At 44.1% G+C, this 18,263-nt stretch overlaps 1 protein-coding gene across 4 annotated transcripts in view; it reads left to right on the top strand.

The window, feature by feature from the left end:
* LOC115164661 (homeobox protein cut-like 2) overlaps window positions 1-18,263 on the top strand; it is a 125,222-nt gene that overhangs the window by 30,209 nt on the left and 76,750 nt on the right. The window lies entirely within an intron of this gene.

Below are 18,263 nucleotides of genomic sequence, written 5' to 3'. Positions count from 1 at the left end.
GCAAGCGTGGTGAGTGGCGTGTACGTTGTCATGGATACTAAAGCATGGGACCCCAGAGATGGGGAGCAGGGAGGACGAATGCCGCCCTGCGTATAGGATTCCTGTCAGGTCTGCCCTAATAGATGGCATTGATGGACCATTTGTCATAATCTAATTGTTCCAGAAAACACGAAATACCCACTAGTAAAAACAGTGGTATGTCGGTGGGCTTTTAAAGCGGGGAAATGGGAAGGGGATGCGTTGATACACTGTCTAGCACTCTCACTTAAAGAGACAATGCAATGCCTCTGTTCCGTTGTTCAGGCCAGCTGGACTGATTAGACCTGGAAGAGTGGTGGTGGTGAGGTGAAAGCAGGCAGAGGAAAATAAAGAAAGCTAATCATAAAGCAAACGGCAGTCACTTCTCTGTATCGATGTGGCTAGATGGGGGTGAAGCAGGCTGAGAAGTGTTGACAGCCTGGGGAACAACAGTGGTGGGGTTGGGAGTGATTCGTTCTCTCTCCCCTCTTTATTCTACCAGTGAAATGCTGTGGGATAATGCTTAAATAAAGCAGGGCAGAAGCGTAGATTCATGGCTGGGAATAGCACTTCTCTCTTTGACACCCGGAGACGGCCAGACTCCTGAGTTGAGTACAAATTGCACAGGGTACAAAGGTATTACTTGTTCTGCCCTGTATTGGCATGGCTCCTGTGTTTCTGGTAATGCTGTTGGGATTAATCTGGTAGTATATCCCTGATGGATGGCTTTCCTCCTAGGCTTCCCTGATAAGCAGGAGGATCTCTGGATCAGATATGCAGACTGCAGACCTCTGGGATCACCCAGGTATTTAAGGGTTCAAGTTGAATTAGCATGTTGAACCCCCTCCCCATCTTACATCCATAGGTCCTCATTCTGTGAAACCTGGACAGATCCTCCTGGAGTTAAAGATTAAACATGATGGCGGAGTGCCATGACTCCAGATGGAGAGAATAGTTTAGGACCTGACGACAATACGTCACTTTAATCATTCATGGAGCCCTGTCAGGAGCATTATAATTATGAATTTGGAACATATTGTTAGCAATTCCAAAAACCCCAATTTGGTACTTTTTAATAAAATTCAAGGTGATTTTCCCTGAGAGTGTGTTAAGTTTTAACCCTGACCTTGTACCCCAATTATTGTCCTAGTTATGCAGTAAGTGCTAACGTTACAAGGTGATGAGTCTGTCAGTGAGTCCAGGAGGCCTGGATCCCAGAGACCTGTGGTGAGATGAGTGTTTGTAGGGTCACAGTGTGACGGCCCAGCACTTTACCGTGACCTGGCTGCTCACCTCCAGCCTGATGGACAGATTAAAGGACCATTAAGTATAATTACAATTTCAGTTGGAGAAGCGAACTCACGGTGTCAGAAATGGTTACAAATTGATGCCCTACCCCATCTGCCTTTTAAATTCTGCATTTAATTAGATTAATCTACTTTTACTCTCAACAAGTATGGACTTTTGACAGGGAAAAGAAGGTGTGGTGGTGTGGGAATGTGCTGGCGACTCGAAGTGTAAGGGGTGCGAAATATTTTATTTTGCTGTTGCTTCAGGTATTTTGAAATACATTTTTCTGTTTTCCCACTGAATCCAATTGTGACATGTCCAGTCAAATTGTATTTGATGGCTGCAGAGGAGACAGTGACAGGTAGTTCCAATGTGATCCTATGTGCTGCTGTGTGTGTGGCCTGACTTGCTGTCTGCCCGTCTGTTTCTCTGATTATGTCAAATGTGGTGATGTTGGCGCAACATTGGCTGGGTGTTGCCGTGGTTTGCCAGCTCCTAATGGCAGGTTGCCAGCTTTGTATGTGGAGCACAGGATGGTAATGTACTCATCTCTGTATCCATAAGAAAACCCACACTACCGCCCAAGAGAAATTGGTCGATGTCATCATCTCAGGTGGAGGCCCAGGCAGCAGACAAAGTTTTCCCAGTTTTACATCAGCAGTAATGTTTATTAAAAAAAATCTTTACGGTAACCTTCCCCTCTCCTTCTCATTTGGGGCGATTACTACACCCATAGTGAGAACAAACAGTTTCTCTACTTAATAATTCTCATCACTTTCATCTGATATTCAGTTACCACGGGCAATTTAGTAGTTGAATAATTTTGTGAAAAATTCATTTATTATCGCTGTACGTTATGAATCTGGAGAGACATAGAGTGGTGGAGGATTTTAAATGGTGTCTGTGGAGCGAGGGATCCAGGGGAAGGTAATGTGTTCTAATGTTCTCAGCCATATGCATTGTTTTCAGGGCTCATCGGTTTTACATCGATTCCCACTGAAGTGTTTAATTGCATCATGAATATGATCTAATTCTGTCCTTTTCTTGGAAACTGGAGCACTCTCCGCCAATGATGTACGGCCTTGACAGCGCCACATCAGGATATATCTTATATGGAATGCAAATTATAGTGTTAAATTAGCCCGGAAAGATAACTAGCTGGCACGGGGAATGGACTCAACAGTTTAATTTAGTGTCAAAAGGCCGTGAAGGGATAAATCACCTCTTTCTCTCCCCATCACAGGTTGGAATTATTTCCCTTCCCTTTTACTGTATGTATTGTATTTCAGTGCTGCTGCAGGAGTTCTTGTGAAGTTCAAATGTTATGTTTTTTTGCATGGTATCAACTGACTGGTGCCTGTTGGTCGTAGTCAGAACACCTGCTACGTGGTCTCAGACCTCTTATTCCACAGATCACTCCCTCTGTTCCCTGGGGGTCTGCATTGCCATATACATGTAATGTAATTTTACACCAGTAATCCTGTGGTGCTGCAGGGTCTGGTTGAAAATGGACCCGTCCTGGCTACTTGCATTTCCCCTTTTCATTCTTCCTCTCTCTATTCCTTCTCCACTCCTTCCCTCAATGTCCTATTCTGAGTAAGAGTGATTGCTCATGAAACCAGGACAAAAACTAAACAAAACATTGAACAATAATTTAGAAATAGTTGCCATATTAATAACCCCTTTAAGACTTTGTAAGTGCTACAAAGCAAACATTACTGCCATATGAAGCTTTACCGCTTGCTCTGTAATATGAGTAGTATTTTAATTTCAATTAAAAAAGATTTACATATAAAATTATGAATATTTAAAAATAGAAACATGAATGTTGAAAAAAACACCAATATCCCACTCTGGAACGTTGATATGTCCGTAGAGTATGATATGTTCAACAATATATAGAAACATTTGCAAAATCAATAATGGTGTTTTTTTCCCAGATTCATGTTTATGTCTTTCAGTAATCATAAATGTATGTGAATAAAAGCTGTGGATTGAAAATACTCCTCATATTACAGAGCAAGCTGTAAAGCTTCATATGGCAGCAATGTTTGCTTTGTAGCAGCTACAAATGAGACGACATGGAGTCTTAAAGGAGGCCAGAGCTATGCCAAAATGTCTTAAAAATGCCAACTTTGATACATTTTTTTCTTAATTATGCTTTCAGATACAAATGTCAAAGGCAGGGCTTTGAAACAGATTATTTTAAGTGGGTATTCATGGAGCATTGTGGGTATTCAAGGGCGTTGGATAGGCCTTGGTTCATGTGAAGGAACTCTCACAGTTTCCTGTCTTCAGGAGTCAAGTGTTTGTCTGAGTGCCCTGCCTCTATACTGACTTACCCTGAATGACCCAAATGGACCAGTGTTCCTGCAATCGTCAGCATGATCTTGCTCGGCCATTTTCATTGATAACAACTAACCGAAACATTCATCCCAATAGGCAAGTTTAATGTGAGAACTTCTGTTTCTGGTGTTCCCAGAGAAGAGTGGAGCAGTCTCAGGGAACCTGGTCTGGGTATTCACAACCTTAACCTGTCTCCGTCCCCCTGGACTGGACGAGTGTTGGGAACAGGACAGAGACGGAGCAATTCCTAGCAACATAAGTATTACCATGGAACAAGATTGGCATTAGAGACAGTATTAGTGTGACATGTCATCAAAATGGTCCTCTTTCCCCTCAGTGTGATGCTTTAGTAATGGTGGTTGACATGCAGACATTATATCTTGCCTTCACTACCTACTATTGGGAATAGGCATGTCCACAGGCGTTCCTCACCACCTACTGTTGGGAATAGACATTCCTCACCACCTACTATTGGGAATAGACATTCCTCACCACCTACTATTGGGAATAGACGTTCCTCACCACCTACTATTGGGAATAGACGTTCCTCACCACCTACTATTGGGAATAGACATTCCTCACCACCTACCATTGGGAATAGACATTCCTCACCACCTACCATTGGGAATAGACGTTCCTCACCACCTACTATTGGGAATAGACGTTCCTCACCACCTACTATTGGGATTAGACGTTCCTCACCACCTACTATTGGGAATAGACGTTCCTCACCACCTACTATTGGGAATAGACGTTCCTCACCACCTACTATTGGGAATAGACGTTCCTCACCACCTACTATTGGGAATAGACGTTCCTCACCACCTACTATTGGGAATAGACGTTCCTCACCACCTACTATTGGGAATAGACGTTCCTCACCACCTACTATTGGGAATAGATGTTCCTCACCACCTACTATTGGGAATAGATGTTCCTCACCACCTACTATTGGGAATAGATGTTCCTCACCCAGTATGGCTGATTTTGACACTTTTACCAGAGAAAAGGGCCTTTACATGATCAAGAGGGGCTGTTGTTTTCCTTCTTGTTTTCCTCGGGGGGGGGGGGGGGGGGGGGGGGGGGGGTTGTTGGGTTTAGGGGAGGGATTGGTATGTTAAATGAGCTATGGGAGGTCTGCTGAGGTGTTTTTTTAGGTTCAGTCAGACGAGAATTGCTGTGTTGGGAGTTTGAGGCAGCTGTGTGAAGTCATTTTCCAGGAGCGCAAGCGGGAGAGAGGTGCGGATTAGACAGTGCTTCTGAGCCGGAACAAGTCTGTCTGGGAAGGGATGAAGGCTACAAACAATGGATCTAATTCCCCGCTCACACTGCTAGACAGCAGAGGCACTCACACACCCAGTGTGAATTAGGCCTATTTGCTCCTCTCACAGTCTGAACTGAGCGTGCCATAGCACAGGAGCTGCCCGACAGAGAGAAGCTGACACGTTCTTCACATCCTAGCCTTTCTCCTGATCTTCCCCTATTTCTGTTTCCAACCGACCTCCAAAAACTGTCTCCACTTTTCGCGTTTTTGTTTCATGTGCTGCAGGTCTTCATTATTGGTGACATAAACATGAACACACAGCAGAAAACAGGCTCCAGCATTGTGTTGGAGGGGGAGATAGGGCATTCCACTGGCGGTGCAGAGAATGTGTGCACCTGTGGCCCCATTGATTGTGTGTTTGAAACTCCAATGCTGAGAAGTTCATGCCTTTTTAATGTCAGTAGTGCTTTGCCTCAGGTCATGCGATAGCCCCGAGGTTAGGGAGGGTTCACGAGAGTGGACAAGCTGAATCACAACAGCCCTCCACCCCCAATCGAACCAAACACAGACCCAGTACCACCTTCTCTCTCTAACACACACACACACACACACACACACACACACCTGACCCCCAGAGCCATGTGGTAGGGTAGAGATCAATGTCACTGACCCAAATGGATTTTGTCCCTATTCTCTTCCCTCTGATTGGGGACAGTAATGGGTCAACCTCTGTTTGGTTGTGTCGACAACTGTTAACGCAGCAGGTAAATAAGCATTTGTATTAGACTGCCGTGACCTGTACATGTAACATGCATGCTTGTGTTTGGTTTGGAGCCTACTACTGTGAATGCTTCCTCAGGTAGCCCTCAAACAGTTTCCATGTCAGGATTGTATCTTGTTTTTCAATACCTCATTTAGTATTCAAACAGGAGCTAAATAGCAGGCTGAATGTTTAGAGAAGTGTAGTTGTTATGTGGCGAGTGAATGATGGAGATGTTGGTATACAGACCTGCTCCCTGCTCTCTCCTCTGTGCTTCTCTCTCCCATCGCGGCCATCTCCACCCTGTGTGCCCAGTAATGAGCTGTGGTGGACATGCCTTGTGTTCCCAGGCTAAATTCAATCTCTGGTCTCTGAATGGAGGGAATGGCTCTTTGTGTGTCTTTGAGAGGCAGTGAAATGAAATGGTGTGCACTGAGTGAAGCTGATTTAGAGTCTTGAGAAGAACATGTGGATGCCTGGCAGGCAAGGTTGTGTGTGTGTGTGTGTGTGCGCGTGTGCGCATTTATGCACATGTCTGAGTGAATGCATGTACGTGTGTGTCAAGGAATGTGCTGCCTTGTTGGCTGTCTATTGAATTAGGTTTTTTATTTAACTCTGCATTACCAAATGGTCTGCCAAAAATACTGTCTGAATGAAAATCTCTAGCCTGCTGGTTCATCATTGAGAAGCTCATTGTGCTCTCATTGTGACCCATTACAGGGACTGGTGAAGGACCTAGCAATAGGCTAAGTGATTTTATGAGCCAATGTCATTGGCACAAGTCTTGTTCTTTTTTCCAGGAATGCATTTTCCCTTTAAATGGCAACAAACTACATTTGCACTTAAAACATATTATTTAATCTTCTGTTATTTTACATACAAATTGCATCCTGGGCGACGCATTCATCATTTCTCATATCTACCCTGCTCCTAAATGAAAAATGGATCTGAAATGAATAATGGATCTCTCGCTATAGTATAATTTTCTGTTACTTGAATATAGTCATGTTTCTTCCCCTGCATTCTTTTCCAAGTGTTCTTCCTAGTTGCCTGGAAGAGGTTGTGATGTGTGAGTGTAAGGCTCGGGCGTTGTGAGTGAGGAATCAAACGCAGGAAGCAGCGAGCACAGGGTAGTGGCTTTTAATGGATCAACAGGCGAGCACACACAAGCCACCCCAAACAGCGAATAACGCGCACACAAAATAAAGTGCCCCAAACACAGGGGAAAACACATGCGGCGCAAAAACAAACGCACAAGCACAAACAGGAATGACAATCCCGCACAATGAGAAGACGGACTAGCTAATACTAATAGCCCCGCTAATCACCCCCACTAAGAACAGGTGCACACAATCACAAAAAGGGGGGAAACAAAAAAGGGAATCAGTGGCAGCTAATAGGCTGGTGACGACGACCGCCGAGCGCCACCCGAGCAGGAGGGGGCGCCACCGTCGGTGGGAATCGTGACAGTGAGGGGATGATATGTTCTTCCTAGTTGCCTGGAAGAGGTTGTGATGTGTGAGGGGATGATATGTTCTTCCTAGTTGCCTGGAAGAGGTTGTGATGTGTGAGGGTATGATATGTTCTTCCTAGTTGCCTGGAAGAGGTTGTGATGTGTGAGGGGATGATATGTTCTTCCTAGTTGCCTGGAAGAGGTTGATGTGTGAGGGGATGATATGAAGTACAGAGATGGGGATTTTAGAACAAGAAAGCTTCACTCTTAAATAAGTCTGTAGGGAAGTTTGCCATCATCTATCTCTGGCACAATGACCCTGGTTGTGGTCCTTCATTCTACAGTATTTTGTGTTGGTGTTTTGCGATGTTTCTGTTTTATATGATAGGCTTATGGATCGGTACTAGAGGCATACATAATAGGGGTTGTGGTTGTGTATTCACAGGTGGCTTATAGATGGTAGAGCTGGGATGGGCGGTTGTCCTTTGGGAGGTTATGGGTGGGCAGTGTAGTGTGAACCTGGCAGAGTTGGGGTTGAGTACCCTGGTCCTGTGTCTTTATCTGTAATTACATGGTGGAGCTTGGTGAGATTGGGCAGAACTCTAAAGCCCTGTAGATATCTCTGCAGGGACACCGTGCTCCAGGCTGCAGGCAGACAGACAGCAGGGTCTGGGAGTGTGAAGCAGAACCAGCCCTCATCATGCTGTAATCCCACCACAGACGTTTTCCCCTGGGACCAGGGCTGGTGTTCCTTCCTGTCCTCTACGGTTCTGGTTCTGTGGCCTGGCTGCCTGGCGTACTCTGCCGAGAAGCCTGCTGAGGCGCCGGGAGAGGCAGCCCACTCTGTCGTGCTCTAGTTGTTCTTGTCGGTTTGTCATCCCTAAAGTTTCCAGCGTATCCTAGGAGACGTCCTGACACTCAGTTGCAGATGGGAGCCGGTGGACCATGGCAGTTTGTCACATTGTGTATTGGAATTTACAGTAGGAATGAAATATGAAACAAATATGTCATTATACTTATGTGTTTTCGACTCATCTATCATTTCCATTCAACACCTCCTTCCTCCTTGTATCTCAACCTGGCCAGGATTATAGGATGAAATACCTGATTTGTCTGAGACATTGTGAAGGTCAATTTATTTTACTCAGGTGTCTTCCATCTAATGGTAATATATACTGTGATGATGCTGGTTAATTTACTTGTTGCATCTGACTGGTCCACTTCACAGTAATAACAATAATTGCATTATGAAAAAGAGGACACTTTGTCCTGGATTTAACATCTTCATACTCTGCTGTGATGATGATGTTTGGCTTCACCACAAAGAAGAACAGAGAACAAACTTCAGCACAAATGAACAGGGCAGAATTATTCCCACTCAGTTAAGTGTCTTTTGAAGTTTAATCTGCAAAAACCAATAAGAGGATGCAAAGTGGAGCCTGTGAGTCAACAGTCCCAGTGTTTGATGGGTAAACGGACAGTCAAATGGATGATCTGAAGAGACGTTCGTCTTTCTTTAGGCAAATTGGGCTGCTAGGTGACTAATTGATTGATTGCATGACTTGCTGATACAATCAAAGCTCCGGCCTGATTTATGACGATAAATCGATTGATTAATTAGATTTCCTGTGATGGAGGGGGAACCCTGCGATGGCGGTGAAGAGTGGGGGAAAGACACCTCCAAGTCATACATCCATCGTGGAGCCGACAGCCATGAGGGTTTAGTGTGGTAATGAGAGCAGCCTAGATCTCACTGCTGACATTTCCAATGCGCCGGCTACCTCTGACCCGTCTAACCCGCTCCCTAGATTAACCTGCACATGTTCACATAAACACTGCTGACATTTCCAACGCGCCGGCTACCTCTGACCCGTCTGACCCGCTCCCTAGATTAACCTGCACATGTTCACATAAACACTGCTGACATTTCCAACGCGCCGGCTACCTCTGACCCGTCTGACCCGCTCCCTAGATTAACCTGCACATGTTCACATAAACACTGCTGACATTTCCAACGCGCTGGCTACCTCTGACCCGTCTGACCCGCTCCCTAGATTAACCTGCACATGTTCACATAAACACTGCTGACATTTCCAACGCGCCGGCTACCTCTGACCCGTCTGACCCGCTCCCTAGATTAACCTGCACATGTTCACATAAACACTGCTGACATTTCCAACGCGCCGGCTACCTCTGACCCGTCTGACCCGCTCCCTAGATTAAACTGCACATGTTCACATAAACACTGCTGACATTAAAAGGATGGGGAGGGAGAGACGTGTGAAACAATGAAGTGTGACTTTTTCAGTTTGTCGGTTGCATACATCATTAGGGGAACAACAAAAAATGTCTATTGCACATTCCAGAGTAAATAAAAACATATCTTGAACAGGGTAATACGAGTGCCTCTTGTTGACTCTGCAGATTACATTTAGCTGGATGTTTAAATGCTGATTTAAAGCAAGATGGAGCCCATTCTCACCTGTAAATACTTTATGGCCCTTTTGAGAGACATGGCAGGGAACTGGCTGTGTGGTACCCACTCCACACCCCCCTGCACACACGTACAGTTCATGCACACACATGCATACATGCAGACGTACACACATACATCCCACCGAGGAGAGCAGCTACAATAAACTGTGTGGTGTGGACATCAGGGATGCTTTTTATTTGCTGTGGGTCAGAAAGGCTGTTCTGGTGATGTGCAGCATCTTACAAAACCACTCTCTGCTGTCCTCCTGAGATCAGTACTGCACAGTATACTAATGATTAAGCTGCATTGGGCAGCTCTTTGTCCAGATGTTATTTGCCTTGATAATACAATAGAAAAATACAGGCAGTTCATTTTATTTAGGCCTACATTATGAAAGTTACTGTGTTCACCAAAGCAATTTACTTTGCTATTGCAAATCTATAAATGGTTTTCCTATTGCAAATCTCACATAAGTTAACATCCCATGAATGGGAATTTTATCTGCTGGGTCTTGCAGCCTTTGTGACAGCAGCACTCTAAGTTTTACACTGCTTGTTGTCAGCCCAGGATGTATTTTCACTCTCACAGTTCTATTTAAATAATTTTATTTTTGGTTCAAATGCTGGAAAATTAGAAGAGAGAGAGAGCGAGGTAGAGAGAAAGAGAGGGAGATAGTGGGAGAGAATAAAGGAGCCCCTCTCTCTGACAGGTGGCCCTGGTTCATGATGCCGGGCCCCAGGGGCCCCTGGAACACTGTGAGAGAGAGAGGAGGGACGAGTCTCTCAGCGCACAGGTGGTGTGAAATGCAGCCCTCTCTCCTCACCTGAAATATTTAGATTCTTCTGGCGGCGGCGCTTTGATCTTCCTGCAATCGACAAGGGAAAGTAGGGGGGAGAAACAACGAAAAACAAGAGGAAGATCAGCACACCTGAGAATGAACAGATTGGCATTTTCTTAAGAGAGAATAAACAATCGCAGGTTATCTGTGTGTGTTTCACTGCTCCGCTATAGTAATTTGTTGTGAAAAGTGGGCCAATATGGTGATGACTTTATTTGTAGAGCTTTACCAAGTGTTGTCTTATTCTCATGCTGAAATTAATGGTTGGTTTCTGAGAGAATCGTCCATCGCAGTCCATTTGTACAGTAATTGTAGAGCATCACTCTTAAAATATATATACACTACTGTTCAAAAGTTTGGGGTCACTTAGAAATATCCTTGTTTTTGAAAGAAAACCACATTTGTTGTCCATTTAAAATAACATAAAATGTATCAGAAATACAGTGTAGACATTGTTAATGTTGTAAATGACTATAGTAGCTGGAAACTGCAGATATTTTGCTGGAATATCTACATAGGCGTACAGAGACCCATTATCAGCAACCTTCACTCCTGTGTAACAATTGCACGTTGTGTTAGCTAATCCAAGGGTATAATTTTAAAAGGCTAATTGATCATTAGAAAACCCTTTTGCAATTATGTTAGCACAGTTGAAAACTGTTGTTCTGATTAAAGAAGCAATAAAACTGGCCTTCTTTAGACTAGTTGAGTATCTGGAGCATCAGCATTTGTGGGTTCGATTACAGGCTCAAAATGTCCACAAACAAAGATCTTTCTTCTGAAACTCGTCAGTCTATTCTTGTTCTGAGAAATTACGGCTATTCCATGCGAGAAATTTCCAAGAAACTGGAGTTCTCGTGCAACGCTGTGTACTACTCCCTTCACAGAACAGTGCAAACTGGCTCTAACCAGAATAGAAAGAGGAGTGGGAGGCCCCGGTGCACAACTGAGCAAGAGGACAAGTACAGTAGAGTGTCTAGTTTGAAAAACAGACGCCTCACAAGTCCTCAACTGGCATCTTCATTAAATAGTACTCGCAAAACACCAGTCTCAACGTCAACAGTGAAGAGGCGACTCCGGGATGCTGGCCTTCTAGGCAGAGTTGCAAAGAAAAAGCCATATCTCAGACTTGCCAATGCAAATAAAAGATTAAGATGGGCAAAATAACAATTTGTAGACCTCCACAAGTCTGGTTCATTCTTGGGAGCAATTTCCATACTCCTGAAGGTACCACGTTCATCTGTACAAACAATAGTACGCAAGTATGAAAACCATGGGACCACACAGCCGTCATACCGCTCAGGAAGGAGACACGTTCTGTCTCCTAGAGATGAACGTACTTTGGTGCGAAAAGTCCAAATCAATCCCAGAACAACAGCAAAGGCCCTTGTGAAGATTCTGGAAGAAACAGGTACAAAAGTATCTATATCCACAATAAAATGAGTCCTATATCGACATAACCTGAAAGGCCGCTCAGCAAGGAAGAAACCACTGCTCCAAAACCGTCATAAAAAGCCAGACTACGGTATGCAACTGCACATGGGGACAAAGATGGTACTTTTTGGAGAAATGTCCTCTTGTCTGATGAAGGAAAAATGGAACTGTTTGGCCATAATGACCATCGTTATGTTTGGAGGTAAAAGGGGGATGCTTGCAAGCCGAAGAACACCATCCCAATCGTGAAGCACGGGGGGGGCAGCATCATGTTATGGGGGTGCTTTGCTGCAGGAGAGACTGGTGCACTTCACAAAATAGATGGCATCATGAGGGAGGAAAATTATATGGATATATTGAAGCAACATCTCAAGACATCAGTCAGGAAGTTAAAGCTTGGTCGCAAATGGGTCTTCCAAATGGACAATGACCCCAAGCATACTTCCAAATTTGTGGCAAAATGGCTTAAGGACAACAAAGTCAAGGTATTGGAGTGGCCATCACAAAGCCCTGACCTCAATCCTAAAGAAAAGTTGTGGGCAGAGCAAGGAGGCCTACAAACCTGACTCAGTTACACCAGCTCTGTCAGGAGGAATGGGCCAACATTCACCCAACTTATTGTGGGAAGCTTGTAGAAGGCTACCTAACATGTTTGACCCAAGTTAAACAATGTAAAGGCAATGCTACCAAATACTAATTGAGTGTATGTAAACTTTTGACCCACTGGGAATGTGATGACATTTTTTAAAAGTTGAAATAAATAATTCTCTACTATTATTCTGACATTTCACATTCTTAAAATCAGGTGGTGATCCTAACTGACCTAAGACAGGGAATTTTTACTAGGATTAAATGTCAGGAATTGTGATCACAATGACCACAATGATCGGCTATGAAAAGCCAACTGACATTTACTCCTGAGGTACTGACATGTTGCACCCTCGACAACTACTGTGATTATTATTATTTGACCATGCTGGTCATTTATGAACATTTCAACATCTTGGCCATGTTCTGTTATAATCTCCACCCGGCACAGCCAGAAGAGGACTTGTCACCCCTCATAGCCTGGTTCCTCTCTAGGTTTCTTCCTAGGTTTGGGCCTTTCTAGGGAGTTTTTCCTAGCCACCGTGCTTCTACACCTGCATTGCTTGCTGTTTGGGGTTTTAGGCTGGGTTTCTGTACAGCACTTTGAGATATCAGCTAATGTAAGAAGGGATATATAAATACATTTGATTTGTGAAAAATGTAGTTTAAATGTATTTGGCTAAGGTGTATGTAAACTTCCGACTTCAACCGTATATATACAGTACCAGTCAAAAGTTTGGACACTCCAACTCATTCAAGGGTTTTTCATTATTTTTACTATTTTCTACATTGTAGAATAATAGTGAAGACATCAAAACTATGAAGTAACACTTATGAAATCATGTAGTAACCAAAAAACTGTTAAACGAATCAAAATATATTTTATATTTAAGATTCTTCAAAGTAGCAACCCTTTGCCTTAATAACATATTTGCACACTCTTGGCATTCTCTCAACCTGCTTCACCTGGAATGCTTTTCCAACAGTCTTGAAGGAGTTCCCACATATGCTGAGCACTTTTCCTTCACTCTGCGGTCCAACTCACCCCAAACCATCTCAATTGGGTTGAGGTCGGGTGTTGTCGAGGCCAGGTCATTTGATGCAGATCTCCATCACTCTCCTTCTCGGTCAAATAGCCCTTACACAGCCTGGAGGTGTGTTCGGTCATTGTCCTCCTGGAAAAACAAATGATAGTCCCACTAAGTGCAAACCAGATGTGATGGCGTATTGCTGTGGTAGCCATGCTGGGTAAGTGTGCCTTGAATTCTAAATAAATCACTGACTGTGTCACCAGTAAAGCACACCCACACCATCACAACTCCACCTCCATGCTTCACGGTGGGAACCACACATGCAGAGATCATCTATTCACCTACTCTGCGTCTCATAAAGACACGGTTGTTGGTTGTTGGATCCCAGACTTCCACCTGTCTAATGTCCATTGCTCGTGTTTCTTGGCCCAAGCAAGTCTCTTCTTATTATTGGTGTCCTTTTAGTAGTGGTTACTTTTCAGCAACTTGACCATGAAGGTCTGATTCACGTAGTCTCCTCTGAACAGTTGATGTTGAGATGTCTGTTACTTGAACTCTGTGAAGCATTTATTTGGGCTGCAATTTCTGAGGCTGGTAACTCTTATGAACTTATCCTCTGCAGCAGAGGTAATTCTGGGTCTTCCTTTCCTGTGACGTTCCTCATGAGAGCCAGTTTCATCATAGCGCTTGATGGTTTTTGCGACTGCACTTGAAGAAACTTGACATTTTCCAGATTGGCTGACCTTCATGTCTTAAAGTAATGATGGATTGTCATTTCTCTTTGCTTATTTGAGCTGTTCTTGCCTCAATATTGACTTGGTCTTTTACCAAATAGGGCTATCTTCTGTATACCATCCCTACCTTATCATAACACAACTGATTGGCTCAAATGCATTAAGAAGGATATAAATTCCACAAATGAACTTTTAACAAGGCACACCTGTTAATTGTAATGCATTCCAGGTGACTACCTCATGAAGCTGGTTGAGAGAATGCCAAAAGTGTGCAAAGCTGTCATCAAGAAAAAGGGTGGCCTCTTTGAAGAATCTCAAATCTCAAATATATTTTGATTTGTTTAAAAAAAAAATATGTTTTGGTTACTTCATGATTCCATATCTGATATTTCAGAGTTTTGATGTCTTCACTATTATTCTACAGTGTAGAAAATAGTAAAAATAAAGAAAAACCCTGCAATGAGTAGGTATTTCCAAACTTTTGACAGGTACGGCAGCGTAGCCTAGTGGTTAGAGCGTTGGACTAGTAACCGAAAGGTTGGAAGATCGAATCCCCAAGCTGACAAGGTACAAATTTGTTGTTCTGCCCCTGAACAAGGCTGTCATTGAAAATAAGAATTTGTTCTTAACTCACTTGCCTAGTTAAATAAAGGTAAAATAAATAAATATATATATATATATATATATATATATATATTTTAAGAGTAATGCTCTACATTTCCTTTGCCTTTCACAACTACGAATGGACTGCGATGGACGATTCTCTCTCAGAATCCAACCATTAATTTCAGCATGAGAATAAGACAACACTTGGTAAAGCTCTACAAATAAAGTCATCACCACCACATTGGACCACTTTTATATTCAGTCAAATCTTTATCATTCCTGTCCAGTCTCCATTTTACCAGACCTTATTTGGCCTGTTGAGGTTATGTTTTCACTTAGGTTTCAACCCCCAGCTTGCTAATGAATCCAGGGAGGTCTAATCAGTCAGTGGCCATGTATTACAGTATGACAATAGACATCCTGATTGTAACCACAGACTTGGAGATGAGGAGAACAATGGCCTGGCTTAATGATGATAAATAAGCTCTTCTAATTGGCCGTTCAATTAGAATGTTCACACATAGATAGCAGTTTGAAGGTTCTAATTGGAGGACATTTAAAGATATCCTTAGGATTCTAGATTCAATGGAAGGGCTATGTTAAGGCTGTAGTTTTTATTAGTAATTTTTATGTTAAAGTGCTGTCTCAACTGAAAAATACCATAATGGTAATGTGTTACCCTTTCTTATCAGTGGTTGTGTGTGCATGTGCGTGTGTGCATGTGTTTAAAAATAGAAAGAATCGTTGATGGGACAATGTGCTTTGGTGCATCAGGCTCTAAAACTCCCTAAATGAAGCTGGCTATGACGAACAATGTCTGACAACACCAGTCACACCTTTTACTGATGGTTGTAACGCTCACGCTCCTCTCATCCCTTTTGTGAGATTTAGCTTTCTGTTTAACGACAGCCTGCCTGACTGGGGATTAATTATTTGGGATGATTTATCAGGCTTACTAGTCCAGGGTTTAGAAAGGTGTCAAAATTTAAATGTGATTTTCAGCCTACACAAACTATTCAACACCACCACTTTCTACTTCCTATGTACTGTACTACTGCTGCACAGTGGACACTATGATACCAATCACTGTATGGTCTAAACACAGTGGACACTCCGGTACCAATCACTGTATGGTCTGAACACAGTGGAGAGTGGAGTAGTGGAAATGAGAGCAGCTGAATGAACAGGGAGGTATTATAGTAGACAGTTGTGTAGAGATGTAGAGAGCTGCTTGCCTGTCAGTCGGTCGGTCAGCCCAGGGAGGGAGGCCAGATAAGGGCTCATCCTGTATATGGACAGAAGCCAGCCAGCCAGCCGAGGCTCTGCCTGCCCCGAACCCCTCTCCCTCCCCAGCCTTGTTTTTCTTTTTCTCCACCCCTCAGCGGCTGGGGGGTGCCAGTAATAACATTGAGGCCAGACTAGACTGCAGCGATCGGGGCCATTGATTGTGGTGATTTGATTTATAGATCGATCCCACTCTCAAATGTGGCGTCTGAGATGCGGGTCCAATCTTAGACGGCTATGGCCAATCTGGTGCCCTACAGAGAATAGGAGGGGATAAGGAATGTATAAAAGGAAACTAGACTTATCTTAATCACACACTGGCTTCAGTGCTGCCTTGCTACGACGTGTGTGTGTGTGTGTGTGTGTGTGTGTGTGTGTGTGTGTGTGTGTGTGTGTGTGCTCTTTTGTGTGTGAGCTTGCATGCAATGTGTGTTTGTGTCTCTTGGTGTGCGTATGCAGTGGGGGTTGTGAGGCTCCACAGTCACCAGGCAGAACAGAGTGGATCTATAAATTGATGGAATTCAAAGCCTCCAGCATCGATTACCATTATAACTAACAGCAGCACACAGAATGTCTGATTATTTTTAGACAAAGATTCTGTGCTCTCAGCAGCAATTCTGCTGATGCTGTCACACTTTCAGACATTTGCCTATGATTGCAATTAGATGAGATGCAAAAAGAAAAATAATACCCATCTGCATTTTCCCCTGTCCTCCTCGCCCTATTTTCCCCTTTATTTGTGCTGTCCAAGCCCGCTGCATACAATAGTGTGTGACTGTGAGTCTACATTCTATTGCAGTATCTTGGTAGTTTTTCCACCATGTTTTGTCTTTGTGGAAGGCCAGGAAACAGCTTATGGCCACAGATGTATTCGAGAGGAGTAGGTTTAATGAATCAATTTCAAATGTACTGTTTTACAATATAGTAGCTTCACATTTTTTACAGAAAACATTTTATACATGCTTCTCACACACTACTGATTTTGTGTCTTTTATGTATTGAATGTTTTTACAGACGAACGTCAGTGGATATGAATGATTTGTAGTGGGATTGATGGGCTAAGAAGCTTTAATAAGCATTAGTATTATTACTACTTGCTAACATCAATGTTGGCAATGGTCCAATGGTGATTTATTTCATAGCATTGTCGATACATTGTAGTACCAAAAATATGATGTTCCTGATATCATTATCTCTCCACTACTTTCTTATCACCATTATCCTCCATTTTGCTTGTCTTGTTTTTCACATCCCTCCGTAGAGTCTAAAAGGACCACCCCCTGCAGTCCTTTCAGCAACACAACACACGAGCTTAAATACCTGACCCACTCAATGCTGTGTGACTGGCTTTGTCAGGACATGTGACTTCTCCTTCACAGAGACTGTCCTCAGCTCCTCCACAGAGACTGTCCTCAGCTCCTCCACAGAGACTGTCCTCAGCCCCTCCACAGAGACTGTCCTCAGCCCCTCCACAGAGACTGTCCTCAGCTCCTCCACAGAGACTGTCCTCAGCTCCTCCACAGAGACTGTCCTCAGCTCCTCCACAGAGACTGTCCTCAGCCCCTCCACAGAGACTGTCCTCAGCCCCTCCACAGAGACTGTCCTCAGCTCCTCCACAGAGACTGTCCTCAGCCCCTCCACAGAGACTCCTCCACAGAGACTGTCCTCAGCTCCTCCACAGAGACTGTCCTCAGCTCCTCCACAGAGACTGTCCTCAGCTCCTCCACAGAGACTGTCCTCAGCTCCTCCACAGAGACTGTCCTCAGCTCCTCCACAGAGACTGTCCTCAGCTCCTCCACAGAGACTGTCCTCAGCTCCTCCACAGAGACTGTCCTCAGCTCCTCCACAGAGACTGTCCTCAGCCCCTCCACAGAGACTGTCCTCAGCCCCTCCACAGAGACTCCTCCACAAAGACTGTCCTCAGCTCCTCCACAGAGACTGTCCTCAGCTCCTCCACAGAGACTGTCCTCCGCAGGACCAGGCCTGGGCCCTCCCTCCCTCCCTCTGGACCGGCCCTGCTCAGCATCCCCCTTACCCCCTCTCCTCCTCCTCCTACCCCATACTTCCCCACCCCAGCGATAGGGGAAACTCATCAGTTACGTCCGGATGTTTGACTGGCAGAAGCTTAATGACAGGAGCTC

The sequence above is a fragment of the Salmo trutta genome, chromosome 27 (genome assembly GCF_901001165.1).
Source record: "Salmo trutta chromosome 27, fSalTru1.1, whole genome shotgun sequence".
In the NCBI taxonomy this organism is placed as follows: Eukaryota; Metazoa; Chordata; class Actinopteri; order Salmoniformes; family Salmonidae; genus Salmo; species Salmo trutta.
Note: the sequence above shows the minus strand (reverse complement) of the source record. Positions and strands in the feature narration are given on the sequence as shown.